Genomic DNA, 20,858 nt, shown 5'->3' on the forward strand with positions numbered 1-20,858 from the left:
GCGCCCAAAAGAAAAACAGTTTGGCGCCCCCCTAGGTCCGATATCAATTTGGAACCCCCCCTATGTCGAACATCAATTCAGCGCCCCCTAGGTTGAAGATCAGTTCGGCGTCCCTAGGTCGAACATCAATTCAGCGCCCCTTGATAAGACATCGATTCGGCGTCCCCTCCCTCCCTAGGATGAACTTCAATTCGGCGCCCCTATGTCGAACTTCAATTCGGCGCCCCCTAAGTCGAACATTAATTCGGCAGCCCCTAGGTTGAATATCGATTCGATCCCCCTAGGTTGAACATCAATTCGGCGCCCCCTATATTGAACATTAATTCCGCGCCCATAAGTATAACGTCAATTCGGCGCCCCCCCCCCTTGGTTGAACATCAATTCGACGCCCCCCCCCCCCTTAGATTGAACATCAATTCGGTGCCACTAGGTAAAACTTCAATTCGGCGCCCCTAGGTTGAACATCAATTCGGCGCCCCCCAGATTGAACATCAATTCGGCGCTCCCAAGTAAAAAATCAATTCGGCGCCCCTAAAAAAAAAATCAGTTTGGAGCCCCCCCCCCCAGGTCCGACATCAAGTCAGAGCCCCCCCCCCCCCCCAATGTAGAACATCAATTCGGCGCCCCAATGTAGAACATCAATTCAGCGCCCCTAGGTAAAACATTAATTCGGCGCCCCCCCCCCCCCCTACGTGTCGTGTGGTCCAGTGGTTAGAGCGTTGGACTCACAATCATAAGGTTGTGAGTTCGAATCCCTACTCTACTCTGCCATTGTCTCCACTTTGATAAAAAGGCCCGAGAGTAATATATGTTGTATATAAAGTCAGCCATTATGACTGATTTACCTAGACGTAAAAATGTTTCCTATAAGTAATTGGTTATATACCAGCTTGGCATTTACCAGCAGAATGCTGTCCTGCCGAGTTCCCACAGGAGTTACCATAAACAGAAACAGAAACAGGATGGAAATCAATCATTCCTATGTCGAACTTCAATTCGCCACCTCCCTAAGTCGAACATTTATTCGGCGCCCCCCTAGGTTGCAGATCAATTCGACCCCCATATATTAAACATCAATTCCGCGCCCCTAATTATAACGTCAATTCCGCCCCCCTAGGTTGAACATCAATTCGACCCCCCTCTATGTCAAACATCGATTTGGCGCCCTTAGGTTGAAAATCAATTCGGCGCCCCCTATGTTGAACATTAATTCGGCGCCCCTAAGTAAACCATCAATTTGGCGCCCCACTAGGTTGAACATCAATTTGGTGCCCCTTGGTAAAATATCAATTTAGCACCCCACCGTCTCGGATGAATATCAATTCAGCGCCCCTATGTCGAACTCAGTTCGGCACCCCCTAGTTTGAAGGTCAATTCGACACCCCCCCCCCTATGTCAAACATCGATTTGGCGCCCTTAGGTTGAAAATCAATTCGGCGCCCCCTAAGTCGAAAATCAATTCGTCGCCCCTATGTGAAACATTAATTCGGCGCCCCCTAGGTTGAACATTAATTCGGCGCCCCTAAGTAAACCATCAATTTGGCGCCCCACTAGGTTGAACATCAATTTGGCGCCCACCTAGGTTGAACATCAATTTGGTGCCCCTTGGTAAAATATCAATTTAGCACCCCACCGTCTCGGATGAATATCAATTCAGCGCCCCTAGGTAAAACATTAATTCGGCGCCCCCCCCCCCCTACGTGTCGTGTGGTCCAGTGGTTAGAGCGTTGGACTCACAATCATAATGTTGTGAGTTCGAATCCCTACTCTACTCTGCCATTGTCTCCACTTTGATAAAAAGGCCCGAGAGTAATATCTGTTGTATAGAAAGTCAGCCATTATGACTGATTTACCTAGACGTAAAAATGTTTCCTATAGGTAATTGGTTATAAACCAGCTTGGCATTTACCAGCAAAATGCTGTCCTGCCGAGTTCCTACAGTAGTTACCATAAACAGAAACAGAAACAGGATGAAAATCAATCATTCCTATGTCGAACTTCAAGTCGCCACCTCCCTAAGTCGAACATTAATTCGGCGCCCCCCTAGGTTGAAGATCAATTCGACCCCCTATGTTGAACATCAATTCCGCGCCCCTAAGTATAACGTCAATTCCGCCCCCCCTAGGTTGAACATCAATTCGACCCCCCCCCCCTCTATGTCAAACATCGATTTGGCGCCCTTAGGTTGAAAATCAATTCGGCGCCCCCTAAGTCAAAAATAAATTCGTCGCCCCTATGTGAAACATTAATTCGGCGCCCCTAAGTAAAACATCAATTTGGTGCAACCCTAGGTTGAACATCAATTCGGCGCCCCTTTGTCGAACATCAATTCGGCGCCCCAATGTAGAACATCAATTCAGCGCCCCTAGGTAAAACATTAATTCGGCGCCCCCCCCATACGTGTCGTGTGGTCCAGTGATTAGAGCGTTGGACTCACAATCATAATGTTGTGAGTTCGAATCCGTACTCTAATCTGCCATTGTCTCCACTTTGATAAAAAGGCCCGAGATTAATATATGTTGTCTATAAAGTCAGCCATTTTGACTGATTTACCTAGACGTAAAAATGTTTCCTATAGGTAATTGGTTATAAACCAGCTTGGCATTTACCAGCAAAATGCTGTCCTGCCGAGTTCCCACAGGAGTTACCATAAACAGAAACAGAAACAGGATGGAAATCAATCATTCCTATGTCGAACTTCAAGTCGCCACCTCCCTAAGTCGAACATTAATTCGGCGCCCCCCTAGGTTGAAGATCAATTCGACCCCCATATATTAAACATCAATTCCGCGCCCCTAATTATAACGTCAATTCGGCGCCCCCCCCCCTTAGGTTGAACATCGATTCGGTGGCACTAGGTAAAACTTCAATTCGGTGTCCCCCTAAGTCGAACATTAATTCGGCGCCCACCTACGTTGAAGATCAATTCGACCCCCATGTATGTCAAACATCAATTCGACGCCCCTCGGTTGAACATCAATTCGGCGCCCCCAAGTAGAAAATCAATTTGGCGCCCCTAAAAAAAAATCATTTTGGCGCCCCTTAGGTCCGACATCAAGTCGGAGGCCACCCCCCCCTAAGTAAAACATAAATTCGACGCCCCCTAGGTTAAAGTCAATTCGGCACCCCCTAGGTTGAACATCAATTCGGCGCCCCTTTGTCGAACATCAACTCGGCGCCCCAAATAAAAACGTCAGTTTGGCGCCCCCTAGGTCCGATATCAACTTGGAGCGCCCCCCCTATGTCGAACATGAATTCGGTGCCCCCTAGGTTGAAGATCAGATCGGCGCCCCTAGGTCGAACATCAATTTAGCGCCCCTTGATCAGACATCGATTCGGCGTCTCCTCCCTCCCTAGGATGAACTTCAATTCGGCGCCCCCTAAGTCGAACACTTATTCGGCGCCCTCTAGGTTGAATATCAATTCGACCCCTAGGTTGAACATCAATTCGGCGCCCCCTATGTTGAACATCAATTCGGCGCCCCAAATAAAAACGTCAGTTTGGCGCCCCCTAGGTCCGATATCAACTTGGAGCCCCCCCCCCTATGTCGAACATGAATTCGGTGCCCCCTAGGTTGAAGATCAGTTCGGCGCCCCTAGGTCGAACATCAATTTAGCGCCCCTTGATCAGACATCGATTCGGCGTCTCCTCCCTCCCTAGGATGAACTTCAATTTGGCGCCCCTATGTCGAACTTCAATTCGGCGCCCCCTAAGTCGAACACTTATTCGGCGCCCTCTAGGTTGAATATCAATTCGACCCCTAGGTTGAACATCAATTCGGCGCCCCCTATGTTGAACATTAATTCGGCGCCCACCTAGGTTGAACATCAATTTGGTGCTCCTTGGTAAAATATCAATTTAGCACCCCACCGTCTCGGATGAATATCGATTCAGCGCCCCTATGTCGAACTCAGTTCGGCACCCCCTAGTTTGAAGGTCAATTCGACACCCTCCCCCCCTATGTCAAACATCGATTTGGCGCCCTTAGGTTGAAAATCAATTCGGCGCCCCCTAAGTCGAAAATCAATTCGTCGCCCCTATGTGAAACATTAATTCGGCGCCCCCTAGGTTGAATATCAATTCGACCCCTAGGTTGAACATAAATTCGGCGCCCCCTATGTTGAACATTAATTCGGCGCCCTTAAGTAAACCATCAATTTGGCGCCCCACTAGGTTGAACATCAATTCGGCGCCCACCTAGGTTGAACATCAATTTGGTGCCCCTTGGTAAAATATCAATTTAGCACCCCACCGTCTCGGATGAATATCAATTCAGCGCCCTAGGTAAAACATTAATTCGGCGCCCCCCCCCCCCTACGTGTCGTGTGGTCCAGTGGTTAGAGCGTTGGACTAACAATCATAAGGTTGTGAGTTCGAATCCCTACTCTACTCTGCCATTGTCTCCACTTTGATAAAAAGGCCCGAGAGTAATATCTGTTGTATATAAAGTCAGCCATTATGACTGATTTACCTAGACGTAAAAATGCTTCCTATAAGTAATTGGTTATATACCAGCTTGGCATTTACCAGCAAAATGCTGTCCTGCCGAGTTCCCACAGGAGTTACCATAAACAGAAACAGAAACAGGATGAAAATCAATAATTCCTATGTCGAACTTCAATTCGCCACCTCCCTAAGTCGAACATTAATTCGGCGCCCACCTACGTTGAAGATCAATTCGACCCCCCTATGTTGAACATCAATTCCGCGCCCCTAAGCATAACATCAATTCGGCGCTCCCCCCCTTAGGTTGAACATCGATTTGGTGCCACTAGGTAAAACTTCAATTCGGCGCCCCCCTAAGTCGAACAATAATTCGGCGCCACCTACGTTGAACATCAATTCGACCCCTTTGTATGGCATACATCAATTCGGCGCCCCTAGGTTGAACATCAATTCAGCGCCCCCAAGATTGAACATCAATTCGGCGCCCCCAAGTAAAAAATCAATTCGGCGCCCCTAAACAAAAAAATCAGTTTGGCGCCCCCTAGGTCCGACATCAAGTCGGAGGCCACCCCCCCCCCTAAGTAAAACATAAATTCGACGCCCCCTAGGTTAAAGTCAATTCGGCACCCCCTAGGTTGAACATCAATTCGGCGCCCCTTTGTCGAACATCAATTCGGCGCCCCAAATAAAAACGTCAGTTTGGCGCCCCCTAGGTCCGATATCAACTTGGAGCCCCCCCCCCCCTATGTCGAACATGAATTCGGTGCCCCCTAGGTTGAAGATCAGTTCGGCGCCCCTAGGTCGAACATCAATTTAGCGCCCCTTGATCAGACATCGATTCGGCGTCTCCTCCCTCCCTAGGATGAACTTCAATTTGGCGCCCCTATGTCGAACTTCAATTCGGCGCCCCCTAAGTCGAACACTTATTCGGCGCCCTCTAGGTTGAATATCAATTCGACCCCTAGGTTGAACATCAATTCGGCGCCCCCTATGTTGAACATTAATTCGGCGCCCACCTAGGTTGAACATCAATTTGGTGCTCCTTGGTAAAATATCAATTTAGCACCCCACCGTCTCGGATGAATATCGATTCAGCGCCCCTATGTCGAACTCAGTTCGGCACCCCCTAGTTTGAAGGTCAATTCGACACCCTCCCCCCCTATGTCAAACATCGATTTGGCGCCCTTAGGTTGAAAATCAATTCGGCGCCCCCTAAGTCGAAAATCAATTCGTCGCCCCTATGTGAAACATTAATTCGGCGCCCCCTAGGTTGAATATCAATTCGACCCCTAGGTTGAACATAAATTCGGCGCCCCCTATGTTGAACATTAATTCGGCGCCCTTAAGTAAACCATCAATTTGGCGCCCCACTAGGTTGAACATCAATTCGGCGCCCACCTAGGTTGAACATCAATTTGGTGCCCCTTGGTAAAATATCAATTTAGCACCCCACCGTCTCGGATGAATATCAATTCAGCGCCCTAGGTAAAACATTAATTCGGCGCCCCCCCCCCCCTACGTGTCGTGTGGTCCAGTGGTTAGAGCGTTGGACTAACAATCATACGGTTGTGAGTTCGAATCCCTACTCTACTCTGCCATTGTCTCCACTTTGATAAAAAGGCCCGAGAGTAATATCTGTTGTATATAAAGTCAGCCATTATGACTGATTTACCTAGACGTAAAAATGCTTCCTATAAGTAATTGGTTATATACCAGCTTGGCATTTACCAGCAAAATGCTGTCCTGCCGAGTTCCCACAGGAGTTACCATAAACAGAAACAGAAACAGGATGAAAATCAATAATTCCTATGTCGAACTTCAATTCGCCACCTCCCTAAGTCGAACATTAATTCGGCGCCCACCTACGTTGAAGATCAATTCGACCCCCCTATGTTGAACATCAATTCCGCGCCCCTAAGCATAACATCAATTCGGCGCTCCCCCCCTTAGGTTGAACATCGATTCGGTGGCACTAGGTAAAACTTCAATTCGGTGTCCCCCTAAGTCGAACATTAATTCGGCGCCCACCTACGTTGAAGATCAATTCGACCCCCATGTATGTCAAACATCAATTCGACGCCCCTCGGTTGAACATCAATTCGGCGCCCCCAAGTAGAAAATCAATTTGGCGCCCCTAAAAAAAAATCATTTTGGCGCCCCTTAGGTCCGACATCAAGTCGGAGGCCACCCCCCCCCCTAAGTAAAACATAAATTCGACGCCCCCTAGGTTAAAGTCAATTCGGCACCCCCTAGGTTGAACATCAATTCGGCGCCCCTTTGTCGAACATCAACTCGGCGCCCCAAATAAAAACGTCAGTTTGGCGCCCCCTAGGTCCGATATCAACTTGGAGCGCCCCCCCTATGTCGAACATGAATTCGGTGCCCCCTAGGTTGAAGATCAGATCGGCGCCCCTAGGTCGAACATCAATTTAGCGCCCCTTGATCAGACATCGATTCGGCGTCTCCTCCCTCCCTAGGATGAACTTCAATTCGGCGCCCCCTAAGTCGAACACTTATTCGGCGCCCTCTAGGTTGAATATCAATTCGACCCCTAGGTTGAACATCAATTCGGCGCCCCCTATGTTGAACATCAATTCGGCGCCCCAAATAAAAACGTCAGTTTGGCGCCCCCTAGGTCCGATATCAACTTGGAGCCCCCCCCCCCCCTATGTCGAACATGAATTCGGTGCCCCCTAGGTTGAAGATCAGTTCGGCGCCCCTAGGTCGAACATCAATTTAGCGCCCCTTGATCAGACATCGATTCGGCGTCTCCTCCCTCCCTAGGATGAACTTCAATTTGGCGCCCCTATGTCGAACTTCAATTCGGCGCCCCCTAAGTCGAACACTTATTCGGCGCCCTCTAGGTTGAATATCAATTCGACCCCTAGGTTGAACATCAATTCGGCGCCCCCTATGTTGAACATTAATTCGGCGCCCACCTAGGTTGAACATCAATTTGGTGCTCCTTGGTAAAATATCAATTTAGCACCCCACCGTCTCGGATGAATATCGATTCAGCGCCCCTATGTCGAACTCAGTTCGGCACCCCCTAGTTTGAAGGTCAATTCGACACCCTCCCCCCCTATGTCAAACATCGATTTGGCGCCCTTAGGTTGAAAATCAATTCGGCGCCCCCTAAGTCGAAAATCAATTCGTCGCCCCTATGTGAAACATTAATTCGGCGCCCCCTAGGTTGAATATCAATTCGACCCCTAGGTTGAACATAAATTCGGCGCCCCCTATGTTGAACATTAATTCGGCGCCCTTAAGTAAACCATCAATTTGGCGCCCCACTAGGTTGAACATCAATTCGGCGCCCACCTAGGTTGAACATCAATTTGGTGCCCCTTGGTAAAATATCAATTTAGCACCCCACCGTCTCGGATGAATATCAATTCAGCGCCCTAGGTAAAACATTAATTCGGCGCCCCCCCCCCTACGTGTCGTGTGGTCCAGTGGTTAGAGCGTTGGACTAACAATCATAAGGTTGTGAGTTCGAATCCCTACTCTACTCTGCCATTGTCTCCACTTTGATAAAAAGGCCCGAGAGTAATATCTGTTGTATAGAAAGTCAGCCATTATGACTGATTTACCTAGACGTAAAAATGTTTCCTATAAGTAATTGGTTATATACCAGCTTGGCATTTACCAGCAGAATGCTGTCCTGCCGAGTTCCCACAGGAGTTACCATAAACAGAAACAGAAACAGGATGAAAATCAATAATTCCTATGTCGAACTTCAATTCGCCACCTCCCTAAGTCGAACATTAATTCGGCGCCCACCTACGTTGAAGATCAATTCGACCCCCCTATGTTGAACATCAATTCCGCGCCCCTAAGCATAACATCAATTCGGCGCTCCCCCCCTTAGGTTGAACATCGATTTGGTGCCACTAGGTAAAACTTCAATTCGGCGCCCCCCTAAGTCGAACAATAATTCGGCGCCACCTACGTTGAACATCAATTCGACCCCTTTGTATGGCATACATCAATTCGGCGCCCCTAGGTTGAACATCAATTCAGCGCCCCCAAGATTGAACATCAATTCGGCGCCCCGAAGTAAAAAATCAATTCGGCGCCCCTAAACAAAAAATCAGTTTGGCGCCCCCTAGGTCCGACATCAAGTCGGAGGCCACCCCCCCCCCTAAGTAAAACATAAATTCGACGCCCCCTAGGTTAAAGTCAATTCGGCACCCCCTAGGTTGAACATCAATTCGGCGCCCCTTTGTCGAACATCAATTCGGCGCCCCAAATAAAAACGTCAGTTTGGCGCCCCCTAGGTCCGATATCAACTTGGAGCCCCCCCCCCCTATGTCGAACATGAATTCGGTGCCCCCTAGGTTGAAGATCAGTTCGGCGCCCCTAGGTCGAACATCAATTTAGCGCCCCTTGATCAGACATCGATTCAGCGTCTCCTCCCTCCCTAGGATGAACTTCAATTTGGCGCCCCTATGTCGAACTTCAATTCGGCGCCCCCTAAGTCGAACACTTATTCGGCGCCCTCTAGGTTGAATATCAATTCGACCCCTAGGTTGAACATCAATTCGGCGCCCCCTATGTTGAACATTAATTCGGCGCCCTTATGTAAACCATCAATTTGGCGCCCCACTAGGTTGAACATCAATTCGGCGCCCACCTAGGTTGAACATCAATTTGGTGCCCCTTGGTAAAATATCAATTTAGCACCCCACCGTCTCGGATGAATATCAATTCAGCGCCCCTATGTCGAACTCAGTTCGGCACCCCCCTAGTTTGAAGGTCAATTCGACACCTTCCCCCCCCCCCTATGTCAAACATCGATTTGGCGCCCTTAGGTTGAAAATCAATTCGGCGCCCCCTAAGTCGAAAATCAATTCGTCGCCCCTATGTGAAACATTAATTCGGCGCCCCCTAGGTTGAATATCAATTCGACCCCTAGGTTGAACATAAATTCGGCGCCCCCTATGTTGAACATTAATTCGGCGCCCCTAAGTAAACCATCAATTTGGCGCCCCACTAGGTTGAACATCAATTCGGCGCCCACCTAGGTTGAACATCAATTTGGTGCCCCTTGGTAAAATATCTATTTAGCACCCCACCGTCTCGGATGAATATCAATTCAGCGCCCCTAGGTTAAACATTAACTCGGCGCCCCCCCCCCCTACGTGTCGTGTGGTCCAGTGGTTAGAGCGTTGGACTAACAATCATAAGGTTGTGAGTTCGAATCCCTACTCTACTCTGCCATTGTCTCCACTTTGATAAAAAGGCCCGAGAGTAATATCTGTTGTATAGAAAGTCAGCCATTATGACTGATTTACCTAGACGTAAAAATGTTTCCTATAAGTAATTGGTTATATACCAGCTTGGCATTTACCAGCAGAATGCTGTCCTGCCGAGTTCCCACAGGAGTTACCATAAACAGAAACAGAAACAGGATGAAAATCAATAATTCCTATGTCGAACTTCAATTCGCCACCTCCCTAAGTCGAACATTAATTCGGCGCCCACCTACGTTGAAGATCAATTCGACCCCCCTATGTTGAACATCAATTCCGCGCCCCTAAGTATAACATCAATTCGGCGCCCCCCTAAGTCGAACATTAATTCGGCGCCACCTACGTTGAACATCAATTCGACCCCTTTGTATGGCATACATCAATTCGGCGCCCCTAGGTTGAACATCAATTCGGCGCCCCCAAGATTGAACATCAATTCGGCGCCCCCAAGTAAAAAATCAATTCGGCGCCCCTAAAAAAAAAATCAGTTTGGCGCCCCCTAGGTCCGACATCAAGTCGGAGCCCCCCCCCCCCCCCCCCTATGTCGAACATCGATTCGGCGCTCCTACATAAAAGTCAATTCGGCGCCCCTAGGTTGAACATCAATTTGGCGCCCCCAAGATTGAACATTAATTCGGCGCCCCCCCCCCCTGGCGAACATCAATTCAACGCCCCTTGGTTAAACATCGATTTGGCGCCCCCCCCCTCCCTAGGATGAACTTCAATTCGGCGCCCCTTTGTCGAACTTCAATTCAGCTCCCCCCATAGGTTGAAGATCAATTCGACCCCCCTATGTTGAACATCAATTCCGCGCCCCTAGGTAAAGTATAAATTTGCCCCTACCCCCCGATGAACATCAATATGGCGCCACTATGTCGAACTTCGATTTGGCGCCCACCTAGGTTGAACATCAATTCGGCGCACCTATGTTGAACATTAATTCTGCACCCCTAAGTAAAACATAAATTCGGCGCCCTCCTAGGTTGAACATCATTTCGGCCCCCCTATGTCGAACATCAATTCAGCGCCCCTAGGTAAAATATCAATTTGGCGCCCTCCCCCCTCGGATGAATATCAATTCGGCGTACCTATGTTGAACATTAATTAGGCACCCTCAAGTAAAACATCAATTCGGCGCCCACCTAGGTTGAACACCAATTTGGCCCCCCTATGTCGAACATCAATTCAGCGCCCCTAGGTAAAATATCAATTTGGCCCCTTCCCCCCCCCCCCCTCGGACGAATATCAATTCGCCACCCCTAAGTAAAATCTCAATTCAGCGACCCCCCCCGGTTGAACATCGATTCGGCGCCCCTTTGTCGAAAATCAATTTGGCAGCCCAAAGTCGAACTTCAATTCGGCACCCCCTGTGTTGAACATTAATTCGGCGCCCCTGAGTAAAACATCAATACGGCGCCCCCCCTTAGGTTGAACATCAATTCGGCGCCCCCGTAGGTTGAACATAAATTCGGCGCCCCTTAGCAGAACATCAATTCGGCGCCCCCTATGTTGGACATCAATTCGGCTCCCCTAAGTAAAACCTCAATTCGGCGACCCCCCCTGATTGAAAATAAATTCGGCGCCCCTTTGTCGAAAATCAATTCGTCCCCCCCCCTCCCAAGTCGAACATCACTTCGACGCTCCCAAGGTTGAACATAAATTCGGCGCCCCCTAGGTCGAATGTCAACTCGGCGCCCCTATGTTGAACATCAATTCAGCGCTCCCCCCACCTCATTTCCCTCTTCTTTTTTTCGTCTCTCTTTCCCTTTTATTTTCTCTTTTTCGTATTTTTTCCTTCTTTTTTCTTCCCTTTTTCTTTCCCTCTCTTTTCTTCCTTCTACTACTACAACTACTACTACTACTACTACTACTACTACTACTACTACTACTACTACTATACTACTACTACTTTTTCTTCTTCTTCTTCTTCAGCTTTTTCTGCTTCATCATCTTCTCCTTCAGCCTTTTCTTCTTCTTCTAACAACTGCAATTTTGTATTATTTGTTTTTCTAACAAGTACTAAATTCTTGTCGATTCTCAGTCTTCGATTGACTCAGAGATATCATCTCTTACATGTATAGTTTGCATGAGAACATTTGTTCTTTTTTATACGTATTTTACTTCATTTATATGTACAGTATTTTGGGTGTATTTTTAGAATGATATATGAGGGCTTTGAGTAATACTGTGGATGCGTCGTGGTGTAGCGGTTCTCACTCTCGCCTTGTAATCAGAGGGTCGTGTGTTCGAATCCCACCATGGCCTAGCGTCCTTTGGCAAGGCGTTAATCCACACTTTGCCACTCTCCACCCATGTGTTAAATGAGTACCCGGTAGGATGCGAAATCCTATATGTAGTATGCCTAGCAATTGAGTCTTGGAATTCTTGTTGGAATGCTACCCAGGGAGTGGAGAAGGTACATACATTGTATGCGGGCATGCAAGGATCTGATGACCGGGATAATAATATGTCTGTAAAGTGCTTAGAGACGTCGTTCCGATGTATTAAGCGCTATATAAATGCGGGATATTATATTAAATATTATACTTACACTATATAGACTTGTGTTTAGAGGTGTATCTTCATACTAGTCTGCTGTGCAAACCTTTCACTCGAGTTAAGGGTCTGATTGTGCAGGTCTATTAATGCCTTGTGTACTGAAGGCCCTCGCCCTAAATTGAAACAACAAGAATTGTATGTGCTGGTCTTTGCGTGTAGACCAACTTGTTGATCAAAGTTTCAATGCAGACTACCTTCATACATTCTTCTTCTTCTTCTTCTCCTCCTTCGTCTTCACCTCCTCCTCTGCCTTCTTCTTCTTCTTCTCTTTTTCTTTTTCTTCTTCTTCTTCCCCCTTCCTCTTTCTACTTCTTCTTCTTCCTCTTCTCCTCCTATTACTCTCACTTTCTCTCCTCCTCCTTAGGTATTTCAACCTGAAAATTCCACACAAATTATAAAGGATGATCTATTTTTTTTGCCATCAAAGAAATATGAAACATGTAGCATTTCTTAATAAAATATCACCCGACCTGTAAAAATAATTTCAGTATATCCATAGATCCCTATCCTCTTAATGCATTTATGAGCTTATACGTAGTTTTATCTATAATAAAAATGAAATACGTAAGGATGAATATTCTACCCTCATAAATTCATTGACCAGATTGATCGAAGATGCAGTTATTCCTGAGTAAGTCAATAAAGGATAATATGATTTTGAAAAAAGCATTTAATGATTCTCATTATCCCTCGATCTGTCTCACTACCTATAAACTATACACCCACATATACGCTATAATTAATGAAATCTTCAATTCGGTTATTCATGCAACGGAAATTTTGATGAAAATTTAAAGTTTGGCATTGTTATTTGTATTCAATTATTTTATCTTATTTCATTTATCAATATTTTGGGGGGACGGAGGGAATATTTACCTTTCTTTACATTGCATTGTGATGAACTTCACCAATTTCAACAGGTTATATCATTCTTAAAAGTTAGAAACGGTATATATATTAAGACAGTTAAAATATATTAATATGTGATATTCTATATCAATTTCTTAATCAAGAAAATACTTGTAATCATTCAAATGAATCACTCATATTAATTGGTTATATGATGAGTGTTCTTAAATATTACTATCAACATTTGACATTTCTTTCAAGCAAAAGTATCGCGTACAATGTTCAACTTTGATTAATAAATATCTGTTTTTGAGTGTTTTACCTTCAGTATTCTTCAACTAACTGGCAAAATGATGAAGTTTAATGTTTAATGTTTCGTAAATTAGTTCCTCATCATAAGCATTAGCGATTTCTTTTTCTAAATATTTTTGCAGCAAATTGTATGTATGCGCTTTTACAATTATTTGTAATGAGTTTAAGTTCTTCTTGATATGAGGGTATATGCAAGATCCAAGATTTGCTATCTCTCCAATTACTTGCTTTTCTGGGAATCATATACGGTATTAGCGCAAATACATCGAAACAAACACACTTGTGAGTGGATAAATCAATGTAATATCATGAATATGGTGCAGCGGTAAAAAGGGGATACATAGAAAGTGAGGATTAAATCAACTTTCCAACATGGAGTTTAATAATATTAGTAATGGCGGTTAAGAAGTTACTGTTGTAGTTTGATGGTTATGAAGTTATTGTTGTAGCTTTGTTATTATCATCACCAAAGAGAATAAAGAACAAAAAATTAAAATAGAGTATTTTGTTTTGTTTTTTTACAAAAATAGAAACCTATCTGAGTATTGGTAATTTCATTTCATAAATTATCGCTGTATGGTATATTTGCCATCCAGTGGTAACTACCATGGTAACGGTGCTCATCAGCCAATCAAAATTGAGGACTCCGTGAGAGTTACCATTGGATGGCAAAGTTACCATCATAGTAACTTTTATGCAACGGGGCCTGGGGTCCGTTGCAGAAAGAGTTGCGTTTAAACGCAAGTCAAAAAATCAATCGCAAGTCCCAAATGCGCGCTGTTTATTGGTTGAAAATCAAGTTACGCATGATATTTAGAGTTGCGATTGATTGCAACTCTTTCTGCAATGGAACCCTGATCTGTGAATATTAAGATGGGGGTGGGGCAAGAGGATCTAACGGTGACGTCATTCTCATTTGAATATACCGTGTGAGTCAAAAAAAAAATTGACACCTCACAAACTCCCAAATTAAGGAAAACACATGTAATTACATGCACACGTAATTATTATATGCCTGAAAGAGCGTGTTCTCGCAAATAATTTGATACCCTATTTATGTGGTATGTGTTATCCTTGGATGGTCAGGAGGTATTTTTTTACTGTGATGTACAGTTTGATATATGCGCCAAAGTACGGCATGGCCGCAATGAATGAATCAATATGCCAATTAATGATGTCATAATCCTATATGAGTTAGTAAACATATTTCCAATTCCCTTTTAATGAAATCAACTTGAGAATTGATACGAAAAAGTGTTTATTAAACAATTATAATATCAATTATTGAAAAGGTGTTTTGCGATGGATTGCAGGATTGTGATATTATTAACATCTGGATTAATTCATTGCAGTCATGCCTTACTTTGGCGCAAATCAAAATTTACATCACAGCAACGAATACCCATTGAGTATCCGAGCGTGAAGACATACCACGTAAATATGGTATCAAATTATTCAGATGAAGATACTCTTTACAGACATAGATAATGACTATTATTTTTATCAAGTTTCCTTAAATTGATGATTATTGAGGTGTTAGAATTGTTTGACCCACACGTTATGTTCTCAATGTAATATTTTCTCAATAGGATAATAAGGGGTTGTAAAAGACTTACATGAACCAGACCTCTCTTTTTAATAATCTCTCCTCTCTTCCACTCTTATAAAATTTCTTCTCCCGTTTCGCTTTTTGCGAAATCACAGAAGGCAAACGTTCCCACCCCCACATACAGCGCCGATCTCCTGTGTTTGCATACATTATTCTAAAACTAAAGACTGGGATCTGATATCTTTAAAAAATATCAGATAACGAATAAATATAATATATAATAAATAATATATGATATTGATTTCTGATTATTATGTCAAAATCTTTCACAGATTTAGATTTTCATGTCAGTAGAAAAGGTAGAAAAAAGTTCTCGCTCGCTTTGCTCGCTTGGACCTTGTTAGAAATATTGCCCCATTAGGCACGCATCCCCCTTAAACCTTCTTGACGCATTACGCTACTGTCATGGAATAACCAATATCGATTTTGATAGAGGCTCATAATTATTATTAAAACGAAATCAAACTCACCAAACCATCTTCATTAATGGTTGTGGGGTGGAAATACTATTTCGTGCTATCAAGGTCCGGTCACTAAAAAAATAAACAGATCCGGTTGATATCATATCCCAATAACTACGCAGAAATTCATTGCACAATTCAATTTTATAACCTCCTTCCCGCTCTTATAGTGGTCTCGATTTCTTGTTTGTTATGCAGTCTATAATTACATCTACTCGTTTCGCGGTCATTCCATCTTGATCCAATACTTTCCATGAACTTTCTCAAAGAGAGAGAGCGGGGGGGGGGGGGGGGGTTAGGTAGTGGTTCATATTTCAAATTTTCAATATTATAACGCGATGTAGATGCATCAAATTTCAACCCAACGGTTTCCTCCATTTTGATGCCTGCAGATTGTAATGTGTTATATTTTGCATGTTCTTATAATGTATACAATTTCCAGTATTATGATCTCTAAAAAATGTGAAAATACATTGTTTGGTTCGAAATATATTTATTTCAAGACACGTTTTACGTTGGACAATAGATGAACATCGTGATGGGTGAATGTTAATATTTTTTTACATTTGACTCCACGACTTTTTTTGTATACCAGAGGCTAGCACATAATCATGATAATAGGCCTACACAAAAATTTGCGCCAAGGGTCTGAAATTTAAAAGTAAGAGTATACAACTCAATGTGTAATTATTATTTGCTAGCTGGAAGTCATACCTTTAAAATCTGTAAAATGAGTTCCTATAATGAATAAAAATTGTCGACCCTTCGGTCATTGACCTGAGCTGGCCATGCCAAGATATTGCCGCCTGACCCTCTGACAAAGTTCTAAAACTCTGGTTTGGTCACTACATTTAGAAAATCCATTCCCTTCGGCCTCTTATTAAAGTTATTCATTCTGGTCTCACCATGGAGATATAACTTTCTAAAGTTACACTTCCATCGTGTGTCACCGAGAAATAATATACTATGTTTCCGCTTTGCAACAAAATTTGTAAGTAATGGTCACACAGATGACACTTAAGGTTACTCGCCATTTTCCTTCGGAGATTTTATGACGAAAAAACAAAACCTCCCGCAAAACCGGCTGCCTACATGTTCGCAAGCAACTTGACGAACCGGAATTTATACCATGCACATAAATGTTTACAACTTTGTCCTTTTAACAGTACCAAGGCATTTTTTTCTGAAGAATGTCCTACAAATTGGGAAGACGAAAATGTACGTTCCTGCATGCGAAACTTCGATTTGGCTGTTTCGTCCTCTGGTCGCATTTTAAGAATGCATGTCCCTTGCTCAGATCAGCATAATCCGACAGAGTGACAGATATAATTATGTATTGATGCATTTTTTCAACATTATACAAATAGAGCATCATATCTTATACAAAATTTTCGTTTAGATATCTATTTTTTTGCATCCATATTAGCTAAGTGCTAATTTACAAAGATTTACGTCATTTAGTTTTTATATTTTCTTATTCAAAATCTTAACTATAATCATTTGTCTTATTTGTTTATAGATTTTATTTACTTTTGGGCCCGAGTAATGAGCAAAATAATCTATGCAATTACAAAATTATGTTTAAATGACGGTATAAAACACCACGTGGCCAATGGGTAATTTCTAAATGGCAAGTTGAGCCATTTATCTGACTATTTTGTGTAATTTTAATGGATTTAAAGCGTATAGTTTGGGTATAACCTCGAACTTTGTATATCATAATAATTGGCTTCTCTTTATGATAACACTGTAAAATTTCGAAAGATTTATATTTAGGTCATACTTTATTTTCAGACCCTTGAGGGCTTCTTCTCTTGGTGACCGCGTAAATCTCTATGACTTGAAGTAGTCTGCCATGCACCTACTAAGTCACTTAAAAGCGAACTAAGTTTATAGTCTTAATGGCATTTAGATTTAGTAACTAAAGTGTCTGAACATAATGACCAGAAACGCAGTAATTTTATTCATTTGTCATAACATGGACCATGCTCATAACTTGCAACTATTCATTATCAATCTATCAATGTTATATGTATACATTTATCTAAGTTTTGCATAAATAGTTGAACAGTTCAATATTCAGGTTTAAAAAAAAAGTTTGATCTCATTTGTTTCCCAGTTATGCCCTCTTATAAAAGTTGCTACAAAATATGTGATATACTGGAATAATGTATTTTAAAGACGACTCGGCGATTTAAAATGATTTATAGGTCGGCGAACAAAGCCAGGTCATGAAGGTGTTTGTAATTTGGAATGGCGCGGTTGACGAGGTGATACGTCACAATGGTGCGCCAGACGGTATTGTTTATGCGCACAATGACAATAATTTATACTGGGCGCAAGGAGCGCCCATATTTTGGCGCGCGCGCCTAGGCGAAGGCGCGAAAAATCCTTCATTTTAGTCTTGGCTTTCAACGGAGATGAACGTCCAAAATATTCGCTTGTAATTTTCCCACCTCCTCCCCAACAACCATCCATGTAAATGTTACGTTTGGGTCAAACAATGTTGGAATGTTTAAACACATGCAATGGGGAAGGTCGAGAATAAAGATACTCTAGGTATCATTCAGAGTTGATTTGTGTTTTATTGGAGTGTATAGCTCGTTATGAATGGAATAACGGATGTAGAATTGTTATATAATAATTTGGACATTTGAATTATTTTACTTACATGAATTTAATGTTGATTTATATAACGAAACACGAAGTCAAATCCGGGGGCAGTTTGCCTGGTCGCACATCAAAACAATATAAAGATCGTCGTGTATTTAGAAATGTGGGCCGTAAGGGAATTTTATCCTTCTGATCTATTTTGGTCTGTGGTCAGGTGGGTTTTCGCCCTTACCCGTTTTTGGGACTGGGTGTTCGTTATATGTTGGTAATTCACTTAAATAGAGTTCTCATATTATTGGCATGGCATATGTTCTTTAATCCACAATGGTCACTTTTGCAAGGTGTGTAAAGCAGTGAATGATATTTTAGCCTCTAGTTATTAGATTTTCCACTTTGATGCCATGTACGTTGATTAATATTTCATATTGAATCGGGTCCTCATTCGGTACCTAGACGAAGGGGATTTATTTATAACTTTACATAGTACTTTAGGAACGCAATTGTAATTTGAATGTAAGGGTGTCACGCTCGAACTTTCAGTTTAGGCCTCACCTGATCTCATAGGCGGGGAGGCTGGTATTCTGTATACATTTATATTTTTCGTGAAATTTTGGCCTCACCCAAGTTCTCATGCGGGAAGGCTGGTATATATATGTATATTATATGATATAAGTATGCCATCTGTAATCCACCGATTTGCCGATAGCTCATACATGTAGTTAATAGCTGTGCTGGTATTCCTGTCCGGCTAGCAGAGAACCAGTGGGAAAGCAGCCGTGAAATTTAACGTTGAATTTTCTGGGAGGGGGGCCTTCTAGCCGGGGGTTTAACCCCCCTTCGGGGAGCTAAACAAAGGCTATCGGTTGGTTCCAGACATACATGAATGTAAGTCTATAATCAGAGGTATTCATATCCATGTTTTATACTTATGTGATTGTGACACCAGATTCGGAAAAGTGTTCATCTCTATTGAATAAAGCCACGACATAATCGCATATTATTTTGTTTTGTCATTTTGTTTGCCGAGTATAATAATGATATGTCCATTTATATAGCGCAGTTGCTATGTGCATATACTCAACTGCGCTTTGATACTTGGTATCATATGCTTTGATACTTGGTATCATATTATTACCCCGGATGTAGCTGAGGCGCTAAAGCGTTCAAGGAATAAATCTTACCGGGTACACATTCACCTCACCTGGGTCGAGTGCAGCACAATGTGGATAGATTTCTTGTTTCAAAGTCCGGAGACTAATCCACTGGGCCACAACGCTCCACATACAAAATACCACATAATTACATAAAATCGTGACCGTCATAAAAACATTGGTACTTCATGATATAGATTTTCAATATAACTATTCATTATTAAAAAAAGAAAATTGAAAATGCATTTTGCCTCGATCGACATAAATTCCTTTCTTATTAGGTTTGCAGCTCTATATTTAGCTTTTTTTGCTATTCTTCATGTCCAAATCTATCCGTCTATTTTTAAATTATCCCTTTACTTATAACATATGAATGTATCTTTTCCGAAAGTTCATAGAAATTTAAAAAAAAAAAGTTTTGGTTCGATAATGAATTACCCTCTCTGTTTTGGCATTTTGACCACAAGCCTGTTTCTTTTTTTTCTTTTTTATAGTTTTGCCTATACCACCCAAGTGATTGACTGGTTGCCGACCAGCCACAAGGCTTTAAAACCTGGTGAAAAGTGAAAGTCATCTAAATTTAGAGTGGACTTGAGGCTATTGCTGTAAATGCAGTACCAAGTTTATTTAAACAATTTCAAGGAATCCACCCTATCAACTAAACACTGGGTCAAGTTCTAACCACGATGGAATGATACTCGAGAAACCCTTCTTATAGTTTACATCAGTTCAGACTCTTTCTGGCTGAGCCCCATTTAAAAAGCAATTTGAAGTTTTGAAGCATTGAAGTGTGTACACCAGCAGGTAGTAAGAAATTGGTATCAATATTTTATTGATAGGCTGTTTACCTATATTATAATAAGAGAATGATATATGTAGAATATTATTGAACCAAATCGAAGTAAAAAAATTAAATAAACTACTTAGGCCTATTTATCAATCATTTTTAAGCAAAAGTTTCAAAGAATCTATTTTAAGTGGATAGCAAATGTACAGTAAAATCATAGTTGACTTCCCAGAGCTTTTACCCTACATGTCAAAGGGTCAGTTGCAAGCTTCCTGGTCGATGATAATCAAAATGAAATTCTCTGCTGAAGTCCGAAGTAAAGATGTTTAGTAGCTCTTAGACTACGAGTAGTCGGAGTAGACCCCATGCAAGTGGTCATTCTACCCATACCATTCTGTCATTCTTGGTCACGGAAAGCTTGACCACTGAGGGGGTAGGATAGTGATGTCATTAGGTACCTTCAAAGATTCAAGGTGTCCAGAAACTCTTAAAATAGAAAGTGGGTCAGATTCAAGAAACAATCGTGTCACAAAGCTCCACAAGTCAATGGCGACTTCAAACACAGTAGAAAAACAAAATAGAATGAAATAAACCTAAAAACACAAGACACTGACATTCTTCGAATCTGATTCAAAAGACAGTGTCTCTTGCTCGCGTCAAGGTTGTAGTTTGTTGATATTAATTTTGTTAAATTTTTATTTAAGATACTCGAAAACGACCACCAGAACAAGAAATCAGAATTATTATGACTTCATCTGATTAAAGAATACAGTTTTTCTGATTGTTATATATAAGAATTGTAAGAGCAATTACAT

Source organism: Lytechinus pictus, chromosome 12 (genome assembly GCF_037042905.1).
Source record: "Lytechinus pictus isolate F3 Inbred chromosome 12, Lp3.0, whole genome shotgun sequence".
Lineage (NCBI taxonomy): Eukaryota > Metazoa > Echinodermata > Echinoidea > Temnopleuroida > Toxopneustidae > Lytechinus > Lytechinus pictus.